Source organism: Schistocerca nitens, chromosome 1, assembly GCF_023898315.1.
Source record: "Schistocerca nitens isolate TAMUIC-IGC-003100 chromosome 1, iqSchNite1.1, whole genome shotgun sequence".
In the NCBI taxonomy this organism is placed as follows: Eukaryota; Metazoa; Arthropoda; class Insecta; order Orthoptera; family Acrididae; genus Schistocerca; species Schistocerca nitens.
In genome coordinates, this window is record NC_064614.1 from 704,686,933 (window position 1) to 704,713,263 (window position 26,331).

Below are 26,331 nucleotides of genomic sequence, written 5' to 3' on the forward strand. Positions count from 1 at the left end.
GCAAATTTTAATAACCTTCTTAGAAATGTCCCCAAAGATAAAGCCACAAGCAGGTGACCATAAGAGAAAGAAAATGACCTTTGAAATCAAACGTAAAATCATTGAAAAACACGAACATGGTGTGAGCCTTGCTGATTTAGCATGCACTTACAATTGGTCTACATTGACTATTTGCACTACCCTCAAGAACAAGGACAAGGTTAAGCATATAGGTGCTTCAAAATGCATGACAAGAGTATCTAAACAATGGTTTTGTATTCTGGACAATGTCGAAAGTTTGCTCCTTACAAGGATAAATGAAAAGCAATTGTGAGGTGACACTGTTAAGGAGATCATTGTCTGAGAGAAGACAATGATGATTTTTGCCAACCTCATTAAGAAGCTGCCAGGATCATCAGCGGCCGTTTCTAAGGGAAGCAATGGGTGTTTTGAGAAGTTTAAGAGAAGAACTGACATCCACAGCATTGGGAGGCAAGGCAAATCAGCCAGATCCGACACAAAGGCAGCAAAGAACTTCATCAGCAACTTCAAGATGCTCGTAAATTCCGAGGGTTACCTCCCCCAACAGGTTTTTAATTGTGATGAGATATGTCTATTCTGGAGAAAGATGCTGAAGCATACCTTTACAACAGCAGAGGAGACTGCACTGCCCAGTAACAAGCCAATGGAAGACCATCTCACACTGCTATTCCGTGCCAATGCAAGCAGTGATTTTAAAATTAAACTGCTGCTTGTTTACCATTCAGAAACTCAAGGAGTCTTCAACAAGTGTAAAACCCGAAGTGCACGTTAAATGTGACGTGGAGGTCCGACAACAAGGCTTGGGTGACACGTGATCATTTTTGTGATTGGATCAATGAAGTGATCTCCTTGAGGAATTTCAATTCATCAAAATCCAATTTCTGCCTCCCAACTTTACTCCATTAATCCAGTCTATTAACCAGCAGATTATTTCTAACTTTAAGGAGCTCTACACTAAAACACTCTTTGAGCATTGCTTTGAGTTGACTGAAGCTACCAATCTTAGTCTCAGAGAGTTTTGGAAATATCACTTCAACATCGTTGCCTGCGTCAGGGTGATCAAAAAGGTGTGGGAAAGGGCTACCAAGAGAACTCTCACTTCCGCTTGGAAGAAGCTTTGGCCAGAGAGTGTTGTTGAATGTGACTCTGAGGCTTTTGAGTCGGAACTTGTGGAGCCTGTACTCAATGACATTGTGTCTTTGGCCGAGAGCTGACATTGTGTCTTTGGCCGAGAGCATGGGATTAGAAGTGGATAACACTGATATCAATAAACTTGTGGAGGATCATAGCCGAGAAATGACCACCGAAGGGCTTATGGAGTTGCAGTGCATTTCACAGCAGAAAGTTGTGGAGAGGAGTTCTTCTTCTTCTTCTTCAGAGGAGGAGGAGGAGTAGGAGGAGGAGGCAATAACAGCAAAGCAGCAATCTTCTGGTGCAGTAAGAGAAATGCTAAAAGCATGGGAATCGGTTGCATCGTACATTGAAAATCATACCCCAATAATGCAGTGACTATGTGAGCTACAAATTTATTTGACAATAATGCTGTATGTAAAATTTTATTTGAATAAATGGCATGAATAAGACAAAACCTTTATTACTTTTTCTGCATGAATGGGCATTATCATATTTCACATTATTTTATGTGGGATTGATTGTTTCGCTTAATGAGTGTTTTGCTCTACGGGTACAATTCTGGAATGAATTATGCTCGCTATGCTAGGTACCATCCTACTTTTGTACTTGATCAACAAATAAGAAATTTGTAAAACCAATGCAGGATTTGGTCCATTACTTACACTGTGATATGTATAACTGGAAAATGCGTGCAGATCTGGAAGTAACAGGTGCTATTGACTGTTATACAACCGGGTTACTTCTGTGTGAGTGAGACAGTTGCAACAAGAAAGAATATTACATACAGAAAGAGTGACCTAAGCAAAATGCCTACACTGCAGGTAAAATGATTTTGTTGTAAGAGCCCATAATAAGCCTTGAAGATGTATATCTCCCTCCACTGCATATTAAAATGGGCTTAATGAAGATAAAAAGTACTGGACAGAGAAGGGGAAGGTATTGCATACCTGAAGACTTAGTTTCACAATATCAGCAGTGCAAAGGTTAGAAAGCCAGTACTTATTGCTCCTGAGATACAAAAATTTTTGCAACATACAGATTTCACCAACTTGTTAAGTGAGAGTGGAAAGGATGCATGGAATGCATTCAACTCAATGTATATGTACTTTCTCGAAAATCACAACTCTGATGACTATAAAGATGTTGTGAATAACATGATAAGATATTTCCAATGTATGAACTGTCATGTGTCACCAACGTTACATTTTCCTGAATACTATCTTGACTTCTTCCTTCAGAACTTGGGGGATACAAGCAATGTACATGGGGAACATTTTCACCAGGACAAGACCTTTTAAACTTAACCTTGGGTGAAACATTTGTCTTTGCAAGGTTTCAAAATTATGTACTTTTCATAAATAATAAAACCCTTACGTTTGTAAAACAGTATGTGATGGGAAATTTTGATTTTCAAATCCTTTATCTCCATAGCCATGACAAGTGAAAAGCCATAATATTATCCTGAAGGGAGATGAAAAGTAATCACATAGTCTGCATCATTTGTTTGTTGTTGTGGTCTTCAGTCCTGAGACTGGTCTGATGCAGCTCTCCATGCTACTCTATCCTGTGCAAGCCTCTTCATTTCCCAGTACCTACCGCAACCTACATCCTTCTGAATCTGCTTAGTGTATTCATCTCGTGGTCTCCCTCTACGATTTTTACCTTCCACGCTGCCCTCCAATACTAAATTGGTGATCCCTTGACGCCTCAGAACATGTCCTACTACCCGATCCCTTCTTCTACTCAAGTTGTGCCAAAAACTTCTCTTCTCCCCAATCCTATTCAATACTTCCTCATTAGTGTTGTGACTCGCCGAACATTCAAAGCGCTGCCGTGCAATTACGCACGTCCTCTACGTGCGGCGCTGTCTGCCAGCCATGCAGCAGCTGCGCCACCTAAGCGGCCAGCCGAGCAGCGGCCGCTAGACTGGGACTCAGTGCTCATTCGAATGCTAACATGTACACATGTCTTGCTTGTCAACTTACTCTGTGACTTATATGTGTTGTGTCGTTCTGAAATATATGTGTTAAACTTGATGTTATAACAATTGGTGAAGAGGTAGTGGATTTTTCCTTTTCACCGTTGACCCACAGGTTTCCATGGCTACTGTCGAGCAACTATTGCAAAATCTCCTTGAACAGCAAACGCTTCTAACAGCGGCGATTTGCGATTTCGTCGCGGTGTCAAATGCGGGGCGTTTCTTGTCGTTGGCTATACCTCCTCTTCCCCCTTACGACGAGACGGCGGAAGACTGATCTGATTGTGAAAAACGTCTTCGACAGCACTTCTTGGCATTTCATGTCACGGATGAACAACCATGTAAGTCTCTGTTCCTTTCCTGGATTTCACCTCAAATGTATCGGTTGTTGTCACAATTGGCTCCTTTGAAGGATCCTGCGTCTTTGTCCTTTGCTGAAATGTGCTCACTTCTGTCTGTCTATTTTCAAAAGCAAACGCATGTGGTAGCCTCTCGTGTTGCCTTTTATCGTTGTCAAAAACAGCCACATCAATCGTATCGTGCTTGGGCTGCTGAACTTCATGGCCTCAGTCGAAAGTGTCAATTTGTTACTGACGTTCACAAAGATTCCTATGCCGATTCCATGGTACGGGATGCTATTATCTGGTTGGCGCCCGACAAAGAAGTTCGGCAATGGGCCCTTCAGTTGGCAAATCCGACTCTAGATGAAGTTCTCTCCATTGCACAGTCTTTTTAAATTTCTCGCGCCGCTGGGGCGTAAATAGAGGCGTGGGGTGATGTCGGGGAAATACAACCTCTGTGCGCTGTTGACGACGCGTGCGGCGCGTCCCCACCGGCCGACGTGGCCGCAGTGCGCTCCCACGCGCAGCCTCGGCCTAACCGTAAACAAACCGCTAAGAAACTGCAGCAAAACCCCCGGTAACCTCCTTCATGTCCGCGGTGTTTTACGAAACATTCACGCAAGGATTGTCCTCAACGTTGGGCTGTGTGTCACAATTGCAAAAAGAAAGGTCATGTGTCTTCCGTTTGCAAATCCGACTGCATACATGATATTCATGAACATGACGCTGATTCTGATTCTGTGTTGTCTGTCAATTGCACTTCTTCCCTTTCAGGGAAGTTATTCCTCAGTGTCCAAATCCTTGGTTGAGATGTTCGCATGCAGGTGGATACCGGTTCTGCTGCCACTGTAATTAATTCTCAGACGTATCTTCAGTTGGGTTCTCCACTCCTGTCACCTGTCGCTCGGCAATTACGGACGTACAATAAACAGAAGATTTCTCTCTTGGGGCAGTTTCATGCTGAGGTATCTTACAAATCCGTCATTCGCACTGTTCCCATATTTGTGGTCGACCAGAGCAACGCAGAAAATCTTTTTGGTTTCGATGCCTTTCGCGTATGTGGGTTCTCCATAGATGACTCTGTCAATATTGTCTCTGATGCTATTCCTTATGCTCAACTGGATTCCTTGTCGACGACATTTTCGTCCCTTTTTTCTCCTGGGTTAGGCCGTGCAAACGACTTTGAAGCTCATATCACGCTCAAACCCACTGCTCGGCCTAAGTTTTTTCGGGCTCGGCCCATTCCTGTGGCCCTTCGTGATCGGGTAAAACGGGAGTTGGATCATCTCACTACTTCAGGGGTCTTGCTTCCTGTCACTTCCAGTGAGTGGTCCTCCTGTTGTTGTCGTTGCTAAGCCAAATGGTGATATTCGTCTCTGTGGCGATTTAAAAGCCACTGTAAATGCTCAATGCCTTATCGACACTTACCCTATGCACCGTCCTGAAGAACTGTTCACTAAACTTGCTGGAGGCCAGTATTTTTCTAAAATTGACCTATCAGAAGCTTATCATCAACTTCCTCTCGACGCTGCTTCCTGGCAGTTTCTGGTCCTTAACACGCCTTTCGGCCTCTATCAATACCAATGCTTGCCATTCGGGGTTGCTAGCGGCCCTGCTCTCTTTCAGCGATTCTTGGAACAATTATTGCTCCCTGTCCCTGGGTGTATCAATTACATGGACGACATTGTTGTCACTGGCTCCACCACTGAAGAACATCTTCAAAATCTCTGCACACTTTTTCATGTCTTACAGACTGCCGGTCTTAAGTGTAATCTTCAGAAATCACAATTTTTTCAGGCATCTATCACGTACTTGGGGTTTCAACTCTCTTGGGATAGTATTCGTCCGCTTCAGCAAACTGTCACTGCGATCGATGCCCTTCCTCGCCCTACATCTGTTAAGGAACTGCAGGCCTTCTTGGGGAAAATAGCATACTATCACAAGCTTTTACCGTCTGCGGCTTCGGTGGCTCAGCCGTTGCATCGCCTGTTGCATAAAAACGTGCCTTTTCACTGGTCCGCATCATGCAATGCGGCTTTCCAGAAATTGAAGACTATGCTGAAACAGGCCCTGTGCCTGGCTATTTATCAACCTGGCCAACATCTTGTTCTTGCCATAGATGCCTCTCAATACGGGGTCGGTGCAGTCCTTGCGCACCGTTTTTCTGACGGTTCGGAACAATCCATTGCTTATGCCTCCAAAACGCTCATGGATGCCCAACTAAAGTATTCTCAAATTGAGAAAGAAGATTTGGCCATTATTTATGCTCTTCATAAGTTTGGTGTTTTTCTCTATGGCTCAAAATTTCATCTTGTTACGGATCACAAACCACTTGTTTCCTTGTTTCATCCATCAACGTCACTTCCCGACAAGGCTGCACACCGCCTCCAGCGTTGGGCTATTTACTTGTCTCTTTTCAATTATGAGATTCACTTCTGGCCAATGGCTCAACATGCAAATGCTGATGCTCTGTCTCGCCTTCCCATGGGTCCTGATCAGGCATTCGATAGGGACGAACTTTTGTGTTTCCACCTGGATGTTGCCGAGCAGCGGGTTGTGGACGGGTTCCCCATCACTGGGGACAGGCTGGTGGCTGCTACAGGTTCTGACCCTACCCTCTCCCGGGTTTTATGCTGTATTCAGAAGGGTTGGCCAGATCGCCCGTCCGCTAAGACTTCTGATCCGTTGCGGAACTACTACGCTTTGCGCTACCGCCTCACGGCTAGGGATCGTGTTATCATCCTTTCCACTGACAATGCTTCGCCGCGTGTTGTGGTACCTGCTTCTTTGCGTGCTTCGGTCTTGCGCCTCCTTCACCAAGAGCACTGGGGTGTCTCGCACAAAATCTCTGGCACGCCGTCATGTGTACTGGCCTGGCATCGACTCTGAAATAGCACACATGGTCGCTGCCTGCGGCCCTTGTGCGTCACAGGCCGCAGCCCCGAAGTCATCTTTGTCACCATGGCCTTCGCCTGAGAAGCCCTGGGAGCGCATTCATGCTGACTTTGCGGGACCCCTTTTAGGTACTTATTGGCTCCTCGTAATTGACGCCTCCTCTAACTTTCCTTTCATTGTCCGTTGCACGTCGCCTACCACCGCGGCAACCACCAGTGCTCTCGCCCGCAGTATTTCTTTGGAAGGCCTCCCCTCTAACCTTGTTACTGATAATGGTCCACAATTTGCCTCTTCCGAATTTGCGGATTTTTGTGCTCGTCACGGTGTTATGCATGTCACGGCCCCGCCGTTCCATCCACAATCCAACGGTGAGGCTGAACGACTGGTCCGCACATTTAAGGCTCAGATGCGGAAACATCTGACTTCTTCTGCTGCTGATGATGCGCTTCTCCAGTTTCTGGTGTCTTACCGTTTCACTCCCATGGGCGACCACAGCCCGGCTGAGCTCTTACATGGCCGACAACCCCGCACGCTACTTCATCTTCTGCGGCCTTCCACCTCACAGCCGCGGGTGCCTTCACTTGGCCGGTTCACCGCCGACGACCTCGTCTGGGTACGGGGATATGGCAGGTGGCCAAAATGGAGCCCGGGCCGCATCTTACGACACCGTGGCAGACGCCTGTATGAAATCCAGACGGACACGGGTGTTGCACTGCGTCATTTGGACCAGCTTCGGCCTCGTGTGCCGGCACCGCCTGTTCCGAATGCCGCTACACCACCTTCGGCTCTACCTGACGCTTGGGATCTTGGCAGCTCTCAATACTCACAACGCAGCCCTCACCGTCATCGCGATGCCAGCACAAGAACGGACGCCACCAGGAGACGTGCCCATGCAGGAACCGGATGACCATCCTCTGTCAGAGCAAATCTACTCGCCTCCTCATCCAACAGACACCGACACATCGCGCATGTCTCCTGTCATATCAACAGGACTTGCCGCAACGGGCAGATTGGTGCATGGGGCCCCAGCAGATTCGACCCCTACGTCTCCTGTCATCTCGACCCGTTATCATCGGGGACACTTCCGTCTGTATGGGAAGCCTCCTCCTTGAGACTTTATGGCGAGTCAAACAACGCCTATGGACGTTAGCCATCTCCAGGACACCTCCATCAAGACCAGTGCAACAATTTCAAAGGGGGGAAAAGTGTTGTACGTCGCCGATCATTAAAAGCGCCGCCGCGTCTGCCAGCCATGCAGCAGCTGCGCCACCTAAGCGGCCAGCCGAGCAGCGGCTGCTAGACTGGGACTCAGTGCTCATTCGAATGCTAACGTATACACATGTCTTGCTTGTCAACTTACTCTGTGACTTATATGTGTTGTGTCGTTCTGAAATATATGTGTTAAACTTGATGTTATAACAATTAGTTATGTGATCTACCCACCTATTCTTCAGCATTCTTCTGTAGCACCACATTTCAAAAGCTTCTATTCTCTTCTTATCCAAACTATTTATCATCCATGTTTCACTTCCATACATGGCTACACTCCATACAAATACTTTCAGAAATGACTTCCTGACACTTAAATCTATACTCAATGTTAACAAATTTCTCTTCTTCAGAAACGCTTTCCTTGCCATTGCCAGTCTACATTTTATATCCTCTCTACTTCGACCATCATCAGTTATTTTGCTCCCCAAATAGCAAAACTCCTTTACTACTTTAAGTGTCTCATTTCCTAATCTAATTCCCTCAGCATCACCCGACTTAATTCGACTACATTCCATTATCCTCGTTTTGCTTTTGTTGATGTTCACCTTATATCCTCCTTTCAAGACACTATCCATTCTGTTCAACTGCTCTTCCAAGTCCTTTGCCGTCTCTGACAGAATTACAATGTCATCGGCGAACCTCAAAGTTTTTATTTCTTCTCCCTGGATTTTAATACCTACTCCGAATTTTTCTTTTGTTTCCTTCACTGCTTGCTCAATATACAGATTGAATAACATTGGGGATAGGCTACAACCCTGTCTCACTCCCTTCCCAACCACTGCTTCCCTTTCATGCCCTTCGATTCTTATAACTGCCATCTGGTTTCTGTACAAATTGTAAATAGCCTTTCGCTCCCTGTATTTGACCCCTGCCACCATCAGAATTTGAAAGAGAGTATTCCAGTCAACATTGTCAAAAGCTTTCTCTAAGTCTACAAATGGTAGAAATGTAGGTTTGCCCTTCCTTAATCTAGCTTCTAAGGTGAGTCGTAAGGTTAGTATTGCCTCACGTGTTCCAACATTTCTACGGAATCCAAACTGATCTTCCCCGAGGTCGGCTTCTACTAGTTTTTCCATTCTTCTGTAAAGAATTCGCGTTAGTATTTTGCAGCTGTGACTTATTAAACTGATAGTTCAGTAATTTTCATATCTGTCAACACCTGCTTTCTTTGGGATTGGAATTATTATATTCTTCTTGAAGTCTGAGGGTATTTCGCTTGTTTCATACATCTTGCTCACCAGATGGTAGAGTTTTGTCAGGACTGGCTCTCCCCAGGCCGTCAGTAGTTCCAATGGAATGTTGTCTACTCCGGGGGCCTTGTTTCAACTCAGGTCTTTCTTTGCTCTGTCAAACTCTTCACGCAGTATCGTATCTCCCATTTCATATTCATCTACATCCTCTTCCATTTCCATAATATTGTCCTCAAGTATATTGCCCTTGTATAGGCCTTCTATATATTCCTTCCACCTTTCTGCTTTCCCTTCTTTGCTTAGAAATGGGTTTCCATCTGAGCTCTTGGTGTTCATGCAAGTGGTTCTCTTATATCCAAAGGTCTCTTTAATTTTCCTGTCTGCATTGTACTGAAATATAAAGAGTGAACTGAACAAGATGAGCACCTTGATGACAGAAACTGAAAGTACTTAACAGTGTAGACTATACCACTGTATATATGACCAAGTCCTAAAGAAAACAAGATTTTCACTCAAATAAGATATGATTCCTTTTTCTGGACAGTGTATATGTAATTTCTTTTATTGCCAGTCAGTGTCTTTCCCTTATTTGCAAGAGGACGGGAGAAGGGCCTTATTTCTGATTGGGAATGATAACTTCTAATTTATAATTAGTACCTGAAAATCTAAAGGCTTTCATAAAATTGTAGTGTCAAGTTTCACAATTTCTTTCTGCTAAAAATCACTACCATGTAACGAACCAACAAAGGTTTGGTGCACTGGTCCTTAAAGGAATGAACATGTCTGTTCTGTAAAAGTATTGACAGTCTAGTGACAAAGTAATTCCCTACAAAAGATCACAACCATAACAGAGAAGGATAAGAATATCACAATGAGGAAGCTAGAAAAGCACTACTACACAAGTGTGAGCTGGATTCAAGGGAATTCTTCAGCCAAACGATCTCAACTTGGTCAACACAGAAAACAGAATATGTAAAATCACAGAAATGCTATTCAACTCTTTCATTAATACCACATTAATAATGGGGTAACAGCTTTCTGTTAAGGTAGTAAAGCTTATAAATTGTTGTACAGTAGCTGATATGATGGATTACATGGTGCAAGATTTATTTCTATGTCAAACAATGGAAACTCTTGAGTTGGAAAAGGATAGATTGCTACTTACTGAAAGATGACATGTTGAATTGCAGACAGGCACAACAAAAAAATTATTACATATTAGGTTTCAGTCAGAGCCTTCTTGAGGAAAGGAAACACATAATACATTCATTCACAAAAGCAAGCACACTTCTTGCACAAATGAACGCCGTCTCTGGCAGCTTGGATTCGAATGTAAGAGTCTTTTAGTTGTGCCTGTTGGCAACTCAATGTGTCATAATCTATCTTTTGCCATATACTATTCATCACTACATTTTATCTAAGTGTGCATGGGTAGGGGGGAAAAAAAAATTCCCAAGACTGCCACAGTTGCCAGATGACACATCTGATTAATCACCTAGTTTTTTTTTGTCATTATGATAATCCAAGTGGAATATAAATATCTAAGCCCACACAGAACATACTATGTGTACTTATTTTGACATCGGCATTACTTAGTTTTAAATTTGCAGTAGTTGGAAAAATTTGGGGCATTAGTGCTTTGTGCCTGGTGACTGCCAACCTTGGACAATCAAATGATACTGTAGGCAGCAGCACTGTAGTAACTGCTGTTGAATGCTGTTTCACTCCACTGATATATTTTGGCTTCAACAAAACATTCAAATCTTTATTAGCTCCTTGTTGTCACTTCTGTCTTTGTAGACACAGTCTATAAACCACAAAGTACAAGTATGGCATCTGCATTGCTTTCAAAGAAGGTGGAGCTTATTCCCTCCTCATGACACAGCTTGTGTGAGGTGAGGATTGCTTCCTCTTCTCACTACGCCCCCTTTTCAAATCCACCAAAAGTGTACATATGGTGTACCAGGCTCATACCAAACACTGCCTTGGTACTTGTCAAAAAAATTAAAAGGTCTCATACTAGAGTGAGTATCTAGACGATTTTGGGCATACAGCTGTGAAGAAAATTGAGAAGATACAAGATGAAAAATTATCTTAAAATGTTAACATGGAAAGCAGATGCAAAGAAGTCTAATTTAATGTAATAATACTCGTTTTCTTCCACATCTTATGAAACCAGAATATTACCTCCAAATGTTTTGTTTAAAGCACCAGACATTCAATTTCTCTGACAACTGTGTACCAGCACACGACTAGAACCACAACCTGCGCTCTTGCGGTAATGCTCTTAATGGGGTTAAAGTCAGACTAAAACTTCAGGTTGGGTGATGAAGTGTACTTGGAGTCTCTGTAAGTGAGACTGTTACCTATGAAAGGTGATCTCGAGGTTCAAATCACAGCCCAGAGTATATAGTTTTAATGTCAGGGTATTTCATAATAGAGTATATAGACTGAGGTGAGAAAAGTCATGGAATAGCAATTTGCAGATATACAGATGGCGATAGGATTGCATACACAAGGTATAAAAGGGCAGTGCATTGCCAGAGCTGTCATTTGTACTCAGGTGATTAATGTGAAACAGTTTCTGAAATGATTATGGCCACACAATGGGAATTAAGAGACTATGAATGTGAATTGGCTGTTGGAGCTAGATGCATGGGACATTCCATACTGGAAATTGCTTGGGAATTCAATATTCAGAAACGCATGGTGTCAAGACTGTGCTGAGAATGGCAACATTCAGGCATTAACTCTCACCACAAACAATGCAGTGGCTGACAGCATTCGCTTAGTAACCGTGAGCAGCGGCGTTTACGTAGAGTTGTCAGTGCTAACAGACAAGCAACACTATGTGAAATAGCGGCATAAATCAATGTAGGTCATACAATGAATATACCCGTTAGGACAGTGCAGCGAAATTGGGCGTTAATGGGTTATAGCGGCAAACGACCAACATAAGTGCCTTTGTTAACAGCACAACATCTCCTGCAGTGCCTTTCCGAGGCTTGTGACCGTACTGATTAGACCCTAGACAACTGGAAAACCACGGCCTGGTCAGATGAGTCCCAATTTCAGTTGGTGAAAACTGATGGTAGGGTTCAAGCATGGTGCAAAGTCCACAACGCCATGGACCCAAGATGTCAACAAGGCACTGTGAAACTGGTGGTGGCTCCATAATGGTGTGGGCTGTGTTTAGATTCTGGACAATTGCAGCAACTGATTTGGCCACCCACATTGCCCAACATGAATGCCATCAAACAGTTACGAGACATAACGAGAAACAGAGGCAGAGTAGCTCAATATTTCTGCAGGGAACTTCCGACAACTTGTCGAATCTGTGCCACATCAAGTTGCCACACAATGCTGGGCAAAGGGAGGTCCGACACAATATTATGAGGTATCCCATGACTTTTGTCATCAATGTATTCCATGGAAGAGGTGAAAGACTCATTCTGCAAGAGATCTAATAAACTCTGAAAAAGTATTTCCTCTGCCATTTCGTTTTTCCTTGGAGGTGGTAGTCACATATGGTATAGCAAAATATCTCTATGGAGTTTAAGAAGTATGAGAGAGAGAGAGACTGGTGGCCACAGCATGACTGATTAATCAGTCTGGAAAAATCAGTCTTGTCACAGTTGCAGGAACATACATTCAGCTGCCTGCATGCTCGTGTGTGTACTTTTGCTCGAAAAAGAGCCAGAGCTCAAAAGCTAATGAATACCATTTTCTGTCATATGCCTGTGCGCCACACATCAATCCAGTGCAGGAGGGTATTTCCCTTTCACTTGTTTTACGTTTTATTCAATCCAGGAATTTCCACATTATTGTTACAATTTGTTAGTATGTTTCAAAACAGTGTCAAGTTTCTTGTGCAATAAAATATTCATTCTAATGAGTCAAAGAAAGGGCCTACCTACAAGAATCAAAGAGAACAGTGCTACCATACTTAATTACGGTTATATCAATAACCAAGGCTATGTGCATACAAGCTTCCATTAACAAAAATCATAGAAGCTTCAAACAGAGCCAATAGCCAGAGCTATTATGGCCATAAGTTCATAACTGGACAGATATTGTGGGACTAAATGTGAGTTACACAGCTGTCTATCTTCAACAGTCACATCTGTAATGGCAGAATGAAGATTTATTTCCAATCACAGTTTCAATATGGATTCATTTAAGTGTTAAAGTATGATAAAAGATTACTAAGCTGCAGGATACACCTTTTTCCTTTTAAACTGCAAATTCATTGTGATTGAATTTGAGCTGGCCATTTCTAACATCAAGTCAAACAGAGTGGTTAGTGTTAATGAAATGTTTTTTATAATTGCACAGAACTTTTGCCAAATGGTTCCTAAACACGATGAACACGTGTATTACCTACTTGCACACCCCAAAGGCTTGGAGAACGATTAGTGTGGTCACTTTGTAGAAACAAAGAAAGGAATGAAATTAACTAAACCATTTCCAATCTGTGTTATTGCTTTGCATGCTTTTAGGCCCATGAAGGACAGATGCTCCAATGAATCACAAATATTCTGGAAGAGAAATTAAATAATCAGGAAACAGATTTCTGACCTGGAAAATCATGTACTTGCCAGATGCTAAACATGAAAAAACATAACGAAGACAGTTTTGTGTGAAAGAAGATCACTTGAGAACCCTTCACTAACATAACAGCCGAAAGCACAGGAAGCTACTGATTAACCTGTTTGATATGATGAGGATCACTATCTAACATCGTCAGTTGGCGTAGTCCTTTAGAGCAGAAGATTCTGTATCAGTCTCCAGTTCAAGTAATACAGGCAGAGGAAACACAATAATGGTTTACCACTAGGAAGAGTCTTGGTGCTAGCGAGCCACAGTGTGTACATGGTCAGCATGTGCTGCATCACATCAGGAAATTCATATATGACCCACTGACAATACATCATGGTAGTTCGAGGCTTCAGCTTTACAGAGATCACAAATAAATTGATGCAAGCTCTGAATTTTTTCTCCCTGTACGATCAGACTAACTCCAAAGCCAGGTTTGCAATTTCCATTTCTCTAATGGAGAAGTGGGGTGGAATAATCCAGTTATCTAGGATCACACTCCGACATTCAAGCAGCGTAGCATCAACATCAATGCTAATGTCTGCTCTAGGAAAAACATAATTATGTCCCTGACAGTTGCGAAATGCATTGCTGGACCAGGATTCCTGCAAATGTCTGTTGTGGTACTGTGTGTCTCTGCCAGTGAATAAGCTGTTCCAATTATGGAGCATTTCCATTGAATGTGATGAAGGTGGACACTATAGTAAACAACTCAATGTAAATTTGATGGGATGCCTGAAATCAATTTCAGGGCTGAAGCAAAACTCATTACTGGGATTGCACCCACTCCAAAGCACAAAGACATTGAATTAAGTGTGGGGAAGACAAAGACAGAAGGCAGACTTCCCCAACCATCTCCCTCCATCTTGTGTGGATCATAGTAGATGCTAGTAGATGTTTATTAGAACTATCAGCTGGAAGAATGAAGGACTGAGCTAGAGAGCTTGGACATGGTTCCAAAAGAAGTGCCTACTGTTGGATGTGACCTCCCTTACCTACTGTGGCAGGAACTGAACACAACAAGGGTGTGAGTGCTGTGCTTCAATATAACCATTCAGAAGTTAGGTTTCTACACTGAAGAAGTGCACTTTCTCTGCCTGTGGTATGAGACCTGGGTCACTTGCTGCTGATGCACCTTCCAAGTACAAAGAACTGTTGATAGTTAATGATAAGGATGTCAGCAGCAGAATTATGGAAAAAATTGTTTGAATGAATAAATAAATAAATTGCCCACTTTAAAGGGGGGTGGCTGACTCTTCATTATTCCATTTTGAGAATTTTCTATATAATGATATGTCATTCACTTCTTGTTATAATATTATTGATGATATTCAGTGTCTGTCTGACATGTTGTTACAATTTAAATATTTCAGTTATCTTGATAAAACTATCTGTAACTGCCATATCTATGAATTTAAGTATCTACTGTGTCATGACAATGAAATCAATTCTATTTTTTGTTTTTACTTACACAAGTATTTTAATATATGTAGGACATTAAATAATTTCCATTAACACAAAAATTGGAAGTGTGACTATTGTGTTTCAAAAAGTATTCAAATTTATAAAATATGAAATGATTCTTGAGAAATTGATTGAAATGAGAGAAGAAAAAGAAACCTAGTGTACTGCTGAACACATGTTACATATATTATGATTAAGTCCACTGGTATTTATAACACACATTTTAGTGGCCTGCATATGCATCTACGACTTATTCTGAATTGTGTTTCATTGTTAGAAATTAATTTACTGATAATCAACACTACAGGTTCATTCACAATAAACGTTTATCATCCTTCTTTCAACAGCACAATGAAGAAACCTGATGCAAATCACCTGTTCTTCTATTATGTCCTGCTCCATGATTATGAAATGATAATTCTCAGACTGCTCAGTTATGGAGTCGTGACGCTATGTACTTGATACTATGGTCAATTGCTGTTTCTTCACACCACAGTAGTAAATACTACTAGCTGTAGTATTTCTGCTGACATAGTGTTCTTTGTGCTTCACAATTTGATCTGTGGTAATGTACACATCTTTCTGCACTTTTTTCCTTTATTTGTCACCTGCTGTTTGGTAATTTTGCATGTATAATTGTACTACCTATAATACAACAGCTATAATCTGCCATTGTGGTATATCTCTGTGATCACGAATGTCCACTTTTTGTCAAATTGACCTCAGAGTTTACTGAAATGACTTTAAGCACATCCTCTTTCAAAAGCAATGTAACATTGCTTACAAAATGTTCTCCCATGTTTTTAACAGCTTTCTGTCATGAAAATTTATTGCATTTATGATACTTTTAGCTTCCAGTTAAATGCATTAGTTAGTCCAGAATACTAAATAGTTGTAATAGACAGTCAAATACAAGATCTTGAAGTTTTTTGCATGTGATTATTACATGAAAATTAGCACAATATTCAGTCCTTGACAGTTCTAGACATACATCCGGTGCTTGTGAATGCTGTGACACTTGATTAAAGCAATTCTTACCATGTTATCTTCTGTTTCTGCAGTGGAATTGCATTTTTCAAAAATTTGCTATGTTTTTCTAACTTAATTTGTTGATCATCATATACATTTTGGAATACTATTTAAGGAATTTATCAACTGACTCTTCTTTTTTTGTATAGAGATGAAAAATACATATCAACTTTGTTACACTGAAATGCAACAATCTTATAATATGCACAACAGTTGAAACAGCTTGCTGTTCGTCTGAAATGATTTTCTGCACATTAATGTAATCCAAACATCCATTCTGGTATCAATAAATATGCAACATGCTTTATGAAAGCTACACACGTATATAGTTCCTTAACCACAACTTTTTTGCACAATTGGTCTTGTAGCATGTATGAAACTTATGAAAGTTAGTTCACTGAGTTACACAACCACACTATCCTCTTGCTGTTGGTACTGATGGGTATTATTGCAACTGTTCCCTCAACTTCTTCACATTATTTGTTGTAGTTATGTAAGTAAAACGGTTTGCAAAGGTGGTGTCTGTATCAGTTATTTGATAAGTATTCATTTCTCAACACTTTAATCACTACAGATTAATGCGTCAGTGTACAAAAAGAGATCAGTACATGCCACCATAGCATGCATTTTAAGGTTGGTTGTTTACATTTCAGACAACAGAACTGCACGATAAAATAGTTAAAGACCACCATTTCACAAACAAGAACAAATTTCACATATAATGACAATATAGGTGTCCAAGGCTTCCAAGTATTAGCATGAGAGACATGCACACTTCATCCTTGGCATACATAAGAAGTCAACCTCATTTGATCTCAAAGAAAGGCCAATGAATCACATCTATGTGTCACTGATAATTTTAAAATATTTCTTCTTTACTGCATGTTAGCTTTTACCTCTTATTTCCATGTCCTTTCAGAAGTATGTAAGTTTCCTCTCCCTTTATAGCCTTTTCACTCATTTATCGATTCTCTTTGGCAATGTTATTCTTTCCTTTGGGGTCCTGTCGTCTTAGTATAGACATTTCTGTGTCATCTTGCAGGTTCTCTATTTCATTTTCTCTCTTTAGCTGGAGTTTTACATTCTGTCTTTACCAACTCTTGCTTAAACTACTTGTCATTTATTTTTATTTGTTTACTTCCTTATCTTACGCTTCTGAATTGCAGTTTATGATTTTTAAAATGTGATGGTATTTTGATAACATTATTTCTGAATGGTGAAAATAAATGCACCAAATGTTCATTGCTGTATTCAGCAATAGCAGTAGAGATTATATCACACTTTTTGTCACTGACTAGATCTTACTTTCCTATCAGTCAATATTCATAAAAGCAAAAAGATGTCCATAACATTTTCAATTTTCTCTATTGTCATGACATAATGAAAGCAGTAAATGCCTGTAATACATCCACTAGTTAAAATTAAATTAATCAATTAATTCATGATCAAATCAGTGCCCGCTGTTTCACACCTTGTGATGCTTGTAGTTGATCTATGGTTTGGTTAAAAAGTTCAGTTAGATTAGGATCATCATTTTACTAATTATAACTGCTCCTCAAACATTTCTTAATGTTTTTTTCCTCCTTTTTGCCAGTGATGCACTGCAGTTTAGAATGAATCAATTCATTTTTTGTTTTATACTCAGATTTACTTCAATACATAATTCTTCTTTGACACTTATTATTATTTTGCTTGCAGATAATAATGAAAAGCACTACAGACAATAGCCTTTCTTGATAGTACAGGCTAACATTTACTGCTACGAAGAAAAAACCATAATCACAGTGTCTTTTAATGGATTTGGCATTTCTTATAAATATCCTGTATTATCCCACAAAAACTTGTATCACTTAAATTTCTGTCACCAAACATTCCAGACAGTATCTCCTAACAGAAGCAACATTACATGCCCAATCTTTACCATCTGTCTTTCCTCTATATGAACACTGCTACAAGAACAAGTCTGGAAATATTGGTTTTTAATTTTCTTCTCCTTTATTAAAGCACAATGTGGAACTTTTTTTCACTTATGGTACTGTATGAGCTACTATTCTAAACTAGTGGTTTACACATGAACATCAGATTTTCCTCATTCTTAATATTTACACTTGATCAGTTTCTCACTTTAGACACTGCAGTTCCCCAAGAACATTTACATTGTTATTCTTGTAAAGCATAACTGACATTCTAAAATTACTTGTATTTCTTGCTACCCTTTCTTCCATTGAACACTACCTGGTAGGGCTAATCAGTGATTCCTCACTAAAAATAATGTTGCCAGATATTCTCTCATTCTATTACACATTGCTCCAAGTCTCAAGCTACTGCCATGTTTATGCCAGTTAATCAGCTACTGACACTAAATTAACTTCAATAGACAACATGCACCTTGTTTTATCTACTGCACTTCAGGTGACAATACACGTTTTTGTATGTCTCATGTGACATTGTTTCTTCCCCAGAAATAAAATTTGACATGTAGTCTCTTCCACTCGTCATTTACTTGCTTGTTTCTTGCTTAAATGACAATTAATTACACTTTTTCTTGCATTAGTTGATCAAGGTTGTGTCTATTATTTACTTTATGATTTGCATTCTTACTTGGTTACTTACTAGAATGTTATCTTGGAAAATCAGTAAACAATTGTAGCTCACCCAAGATGCAATTTCCTCATATTCTCCCTCTTTATTTGAAGACAAAATCAGTACCACCTTTTTGACTATGATAGCTGCCACCCACAAGTAGTCTTCAAGAGCCGCTGCTGAGAGATGCTGGTTCTCACAGGGAAGGTTTAAGATGAGACTTCTATGTCGACTTGTGACTATATCCAGCTACCACACAGAAGTTTTGATGCTTGGTACATCAGTGCACAACATTTCTAATAAATATAAACCTTAGTGATTCAGTAGCATACTTGTTAAAGATTAGGCACAAAATGCCACTATGTTGTCCAAAAAAAGTCACAACTCGCTCAGATTTCCTCGCATTTGTCATTTTTTATCAACTTGTTGCAGTATTGTAGATCCACTTTGTAGATAAACGATCAGCATATTATGGGAAGGTCACACACACATCTAGTGCATGGGTGCTCATGGGGAAGATTTCAGATAAGACCGCTGTGCCAATTGTGTGACCAGCTATCACACAGTAGATTCAATGACCGATACTGCTGAAGATTTTTACTCAGTGGATGATTGCTACATTTTAGATTCTTAGTGGTGGTGGAGCATGTTGAAGATGTTAAATTACCACAGCTGATAAGAGCAATCACTTCAGATTGCCACACATTAACATAGTAATTACTGGGCTCCCAGTAAATCTTCACACAATACAAGACTGTCATGCTTCACTTTCTTATTTGTATTCCTGTCTTCATTCAATATGCAGTCAGTTTCTAAATGTCTCTCTAGTATTCAGGGACTACCTGATTCTGACATATAGCCCTTTAAGCTGGAATTCCTGGATAACAGTTCACTGCTTAACTGTTTTATTCAGAGATAAATTCATCTGTTTAATCTTAAAAATCATTATGCACACTGTCCTATTAACCTAAACAGTAACAAAACAAAATGAGTATTAACAATGCAACATCAACACTAACTGGACATATTGTTTCCAAGTGGGCAACACAAGGCTTCTGCAATTCATACACCCAGTGACCATAGTATGATTGCAATATTTAGAGCCAAAAAGTGAACACGCATACATCAGTATATGTAATGTGCCAACAACAATTATTGCAATACTGTTGCGTCAGTTTGACACTGATATTCACGTTCTGTAGACTGGTGTTATTTAAACAGTTTATGCAAGCCTGTAATCCTTTACTTAATTCCTTAATTGTTTACTTAATTCCTATTACTTAAGAATCTAGTGACCAACGAAGTTTTTGTCTCTCTAGTTCTCTGCTGTATGTTCATTAAAATATGGTAACCCATCAGCAATAATTCCTTTAAACTTTTCAGAAATATTATATAAAACTGTTCTTCCCACAAAATTTATTCTGTGTATTATCATTTTTTACTTCTTACTCACTCCTTAGGTGGTGCATAATTTACAACTTAGTCAGGTTGCAGTAATCCTGCTTTCAGTGGAAACAAAATCATGACATTTTTTCGGATACAAATTATTCATTAATTGTCAGGAAAATGCAATAGTAAAGAACATAACATGTTTAGAAGTCCTTATTGGCTATTGTTAAAGCTTCTAAACCATGCGAAAACAAATAATAGTAAAGTATACATTACATAGAAATAAATTAATCCAAAATTAAACTTCAACTACAATCAATCCTTTGCTAAAACAGAAGATAAGGCACCAGTGGACCAATAATTATGCAAACAGGTGATAATAACTATTGTCCTTTAATGTGTGACTACTGTACTATTGCTGCCTTTGAATCTGGTACCTAAATAATATTGTAACTGACAAATTTAATATTAACCATACTAGGAAAAGGACAGATCACTACTCACCATGAAGATAACATGAGTTGCAAACAGGCACAATGAAAAGACTGTTACACATTTAGCTTTCAGCCAAAGCTTTCTCCATAAAGCAAAACACACACACACACACACACACACACACACACACACACACGGGACAAAAGCAGCAGTCTGGAGGGGGGCAGGGAAGGAGAAGCAGAGTACAGATGTGGAGAAGAGCACTGTCTGGTGGAGTGTGTATGCACTAGAAGGTGGCATAACAACACTGCCAGGTGCTAGGGGGGCAGAGATGGAGAGAAGCAGGGAAGGGGAAGATGGAAAGATGCATTGGCAGACGGTGGCACACAATGAGAGATAGGGGATGGAATAGGGATGAGGTGGTACTACAGAGGGGGCAGAAACTGTTGAACGGCAGGTCATGGGAACAGTAGGTTATCACAAGTTGAACCCTTCACACAGCAGCTTTGCCCCCTCCATCCTATCACCCTCATTTGAATACTGCCCTCTGCCAACGCACTTGCCAATCTTTCCTGCTCCTTTCCTTCTCTGCCCCCACCTGTTACTTGCCCCACAGCCTCCTAATGCTGTATCTGGCAGTCTGGTCATGTCACCTTCTGGTTCCTGCATGCTCCACCAAACAGTGCTCTTTTCTTCCCCCCCCCCCCCCCCTCCCCCCTCTCCCACCCAGATCCTGCTATACTTCCCTCTTTCCCACCCCACTCCAGATTACCACTTTCATCCCACATGACAACTGCATTCCAGTCAGAAATGCAAGAGATAGCAGTCATGTGGGTTGAGCTTGCTTGTGTGAATGTGTTTGTGTTTACTTTTCTGAAAAACATGTTGGCCAAATCTAAATGTCTAACAGCCCTTATCTTGTGCCCATCTGCAACTCCACATATCATCTTTATGGTGAGTACCAGTCTACTCTTTTCATAATATTGTTGATATTACAACCTGGAGTTTCCACGGTATAAATTTAATATTAAATTACTTCACAGAAAAAAAGTAAGAGGAGGGGGGGGGTGAGGGGGGGGGGAAACGTAATTTATAGATAGTGGCAGGTTTATTGATAGGAATGAAAGCGGACACATTTTTTAGCTTTGTTAACTATCTATCAGGCTGTTGCTGTTTTATTTCACGTGGTTGTCATTTCATTTTGGATTATTTTTAAATAAAACCACAGCATATTTCTAATAAAATGTTTCAGCATTGTATCATGTCATAGGCATTAAACCACAGAAAAAGTAACCAAGAATTAATGGACCAAACGTAGCATATGTACATCTGTGAGACCTCAATAGCAAAATGGAAATACTAAGTACTTGTTCACAAACAAAAATGGGGAAAATTGGAAGTTAACAGATATTTATTATGAGAAACATGAAGCATAGCATGTGTATCGTGGGGAAAAGGGGGAAAAACTGCTGTAGATAAAATTATACACACATGTATACATAATGGAGTCAAAAGGAAATATCAATTTCAGAAAGTAAAAATTGACAAGAAGAGACAGAAAAGAATTCACTAAATAACACAAACAATCCAAACAGAGTTGTGATAAAAAGTAATAATTGAAGGAACAGACAGAAATAAGAAGGGAGGGAAAGGGGGAGGGAGGGGAAGGGGGAATGAGGGGAATAGAGAGGGGGGAGGGGGAGTAAGGGAGTTAGAGAGGGGGAAAAGGGAGAAGGGGGGAGGGTGGAGAGAGAGAGAGAGAGAGAGAGAGAGAGAGAGTCATAGTGACACACACAAGGGAAAAACGGGATTGGACAATCAAGTCATAGAAAAGTTCTGGTTATGAGACACAGATGAGGTAGTGATAGAAGAGATGAGATTGAACTGCTCTACTTATTGTTGCATTTTGAGGTGCTGATGATAAAAACACACACACACAGAAGTCATGGGATGTGGTTTTGATGAAGAATCACTGGGCTTTGGACAAGTATCACAAAGTAAAAACAACAGAATCTAATTAATGCTCTAATAAACACAAAACGAGAAATTGGTTTCTCTGTCTTACTGATGAAGGGCTACTCTGAAAGCTTCAGAAAATTGTGTCAAATTGTAATTTTTTCTAAAAACTTTGATCTCCACTCAAAGCACGCTCCTTCAGTTTATATACACTGACGAACTGTCGCACCATTCGGTAAAAGTTTTTCTGCCACAAAATGTGATGCTCTCTTGTGAATCTTTTACATATCCTCAATTTATATTACATAGTAAGACTCTCAGACCCATGATTAATACCTTAAATTAGTTTCAGGAGCTGTTAGCTACCTACTTCACAAACAAATTACGTTTCCTCTGGAATCTGCTTTCTCCACTACTTCCAAGTGTTCATTACTCCCTAAATCACTCCGGAAAAATACACTCCCATTTTAATGTTTTACAGTTTATTTAGATTCAGTGGAAGATTGTAACAATGCAGCTGAATAATCCAATATGTTACTTTTGTCTGCGTCAAGGGTCGGCTGTCACTCGTCTCTGAGAGCTTTTTGCATTTTACTACACATCATTATCTGAAAACAGCCTCATGATGTTGGCATTATTATTCAGCAGGTTGTTTAAAAGCTACCTTTACATTTGATAATTTCTTCTTGTTGAGAAGTAGGAAGTTCTCAATCCAATCAGAAAATTGATCAAATATTCAGTAAATTAACATTTTCTTCTCTAAAAGGTCTCAGTACATGAGCATAAAACAAATTTCATTATGTGACAGCAGACCAGTGTTATCTGCAAACTCTTTCATCTCGTCATGCATGACCGAGTTGTTTTGCCAATAGTGAGCATTTTTTTACAAGCACAATAAGTCACTTTATATATGATTAACATATAACAATTTTCTTTCTTAACGTACCTTTATTCTTCTACTGTAGGTAGCTCACTATTGATAAAATTTTTGCTGTAACATCTCCCACTGTCACCTCCCTCCTTCATTTCAAATTTTCTACACTTTTTGCCCTTATTTTTCTCATGTCCCACTCCAACTCCGAAAGAAGCTTAGGATGAGGAATTATAGTAGTGGGGAGTGCATCAAATGGTAGTGTGCATGTGATTTTCAGTGTACATCATGGTGTGGTCTGTAGAATGTTGGTCGCATCTAATATAGGAACAATGTATACATTTCACATTCACTTTGGGGGGTAAGAGTTCCTGGTAACAAAATAATTTAGTGTTGGTGATCAAACTTTACACAAATAGTTCCTGCATTGAAACTGATATCCTGCCTGATCTCACACAACGGCACTGTAAGAAAATGTGGCAGTTGTCATGGTTTTAATTCACAAATCCTCAAGACATTCTAAACAATTATCAAATGGAAATGAGAGTGTAAAAGTCTCTACTGAGATCTGCGAATGTATTTCTACAAAATAGAGATGATTGTACAAAGAAACAAAGACAAATGATTTTGAAAATTTATGTCAAGACCTTTTTTATGTCTGCATAACAGATTTTACTGGCATAGGGTATAGTGCAAAGTAAACAAATAGAACTTCCAATGTTGGTCTCAGGGTAACCTTTAGGAATAAGCAGCTCATGGGCTCAAAGTGAGTGTGGTGTGCATTTTTAACTTTGGTGTGGTGGATACACACTTCTTTCAGGACAACAGTATTACAGTAAACAGTAATCATTACTGGCAATGTTACAGAACTTTTTACAGCCACAGTTGGGTAAAATCCTCAATTATTATGATGATAATGCACAGTTTCATTGTAAAAAAGTCCCGCCTCATGAATAATATTCCCTATCTCTGACGGTCTTAACAAAGTGATAAAAGAAGAAGCTGTTGGTATTGCACCTCAAATGATTGTCAAGTTCATGAACAATACTGAGAAGCGCAACAACATTCAAGATTGCTACTCAAGTTCCTTTTTGCTCAAAATAAGCTACAGTAAAATGGCAACCTGTGTACTTTTATACATATATTTATTTTCCCTGAATTGCAAAGTGTCTTCTGTCACTCCCTGTAATAGAAACCACGTACATACTTTGAGGCCAGTACCAATTCAAGGCATAGGGATGACAGAGGGAACTAAAGTGATGTAAATAATGAAGTGGTCACAGTAAACATGTTACTTTACAGTATATATTCTATAACAGTGTAATCTATCTTACTGATGTACATATTTGTACCTGTCTTGGAGCACTTACAGAGATTTTACAGGATGTTCATCCAAATATAAATTGCTGAGTCTCAAAAGTGCCAATGGCTTCGCAACAGTGATAACACTAAAGTGTGAGATCACTGAAGTTAAGCACTGTCGGGCTGCATCAGCACCTGCATAGGCGACCGTCCTGTCTGGGGAGCGCTTTTGGCAAGTGGGGTGCCAAGCCCTTGTGAGGCAAACTGAGGAGCTGTTTGATTGAGAAGTAGCGAGTCTCATAAACTGAGATACGGCCAGGAGAGTGGTGTGATGACCACACACCCCTACATAACTGCATCCAGTGACACCTATGGGCTGAGGATGACATAGCGGCTGGTCGGTACCCTTGGGCCTTCATGGCCTGTTTGGGCAGAGTTTAGTTTATTAGAGTCTCAAAAGTAAGGATCGATTGGTTAAAATTATGACTTCCTGTGGTGATCAGCTAGCATGTAAGCAGTAGCAGGCACAAATCACGTGTGTGTGGGTAGCAACAGTTCATATGTTTATTGCATTTTTCTTGCATGACATTGATTTACAATGACTGCAAAAACAAACAATGCATATGGTTTCTCAGTGAGAAAAAGTATAACACAGTTGAATTATATTGTGAACTGTGTGAAAATTTTGGGTCTTCTGAAATGAGTGAAGAAGAAGAAGGGGGGGGGGGGGGGGGGGAAGACAAAAAAGAAAAAAAAAATCAGCATAATCAATGCGTTTCAGGAAGACACACAAATGTCAGTAATGAGGAGAGAAGGAACAAGAAGAAGAAAAGTATGTGAATAAAAGAGTACTGGAAAATCATCATTCTACAATGGATCAATTTGTACAGGTGTCCCAGGCAACACTGCATTGAATTGTCGAGAAACAGTGTACAAGATGAGTCCCAAAATTATGACAATTCCTCACAGAAAAGAATGGTGTCTGCATTTGGAATTTTGAAAAACATATCAGGGATGGAAAGTAATTTATTTTCTCACAAAGATCACTGGTAAGCATTTCTCTTACAGTGTTATGGAATCTACAAGGCTCACCTGAAAATAAAGGAAATAAAAGGTTAATATCAAAATACCTTCATTAGCTTTCAAAGTAATAACCATTAGTGACACCACATGCCAAACATCAGTTGTAAAGCTGTTAGAAACTGTTAGGAAACACTTCTTGTGATATCACTCGAAGCACCTCGGGTCATGTGCAACATCTGCAAAGAATAAGCCTTTCAAGGCTCATTTAAGGAGGGGCAACAAACAGATGCCAAATTGGAAGAATAAGGAGGGTGCTGTAGAACAGTCACTTTGCATCATGCAAGAAAGTTGTCACTTTGCATCATGCGAGAAAGTTGAGCCTACAGATATTGTTGATATCCAACAACATGCGAGCTCAGTGTTTCACATAGTTCTGCAAGAAGTGATTAGTGACAGTTTGCAACACCTTTACAACCTATATAGAAGTGTGTTGTAGACAACAGTAATTACTTTGAAGGCCAGTAAATATATTTTCTATGCATTTATTTTCTGAGACCTTTCACCAAACTTTTCAGATGCACTTTGTATACAACTGTTCATTAAGTAGTGTCATTCAAACTCATCAAATATAAATAAGACCAAATGAACATCTGTCTGAGAAAGAATAGGAACTGTTTTGTGAGACTGAGAAGGTAGTGTTTGATTAATTTAAATTTTTTGGAGCTATGGAAGATTTAAAGTAGGTAAACTACAATGAGATTAATTAAAAGAAAAATATGTTTAAAAATAGAAAGGGTCAAATACATTCTGGTTAAAATTCATATTATGTCCCCACAGTCCAAGCATGTATGG

The 26,331-nt window shown here is 40.0% G+C and overlaps 1 protein-coding gene across 3 annotated transcripts in view; it reads right to left on the minus strand.

Annotated features, from left to right (window-relative positions):
- Positions 1-26,331, minus strand: part of LOC126259706 (helicase domino) — a 444,931-nt gene that overhangs the window by 133,221 nt on the left and 285,379 nt on the right. The gene's annotated exons all lie outside the window — the stretch shown is intronic.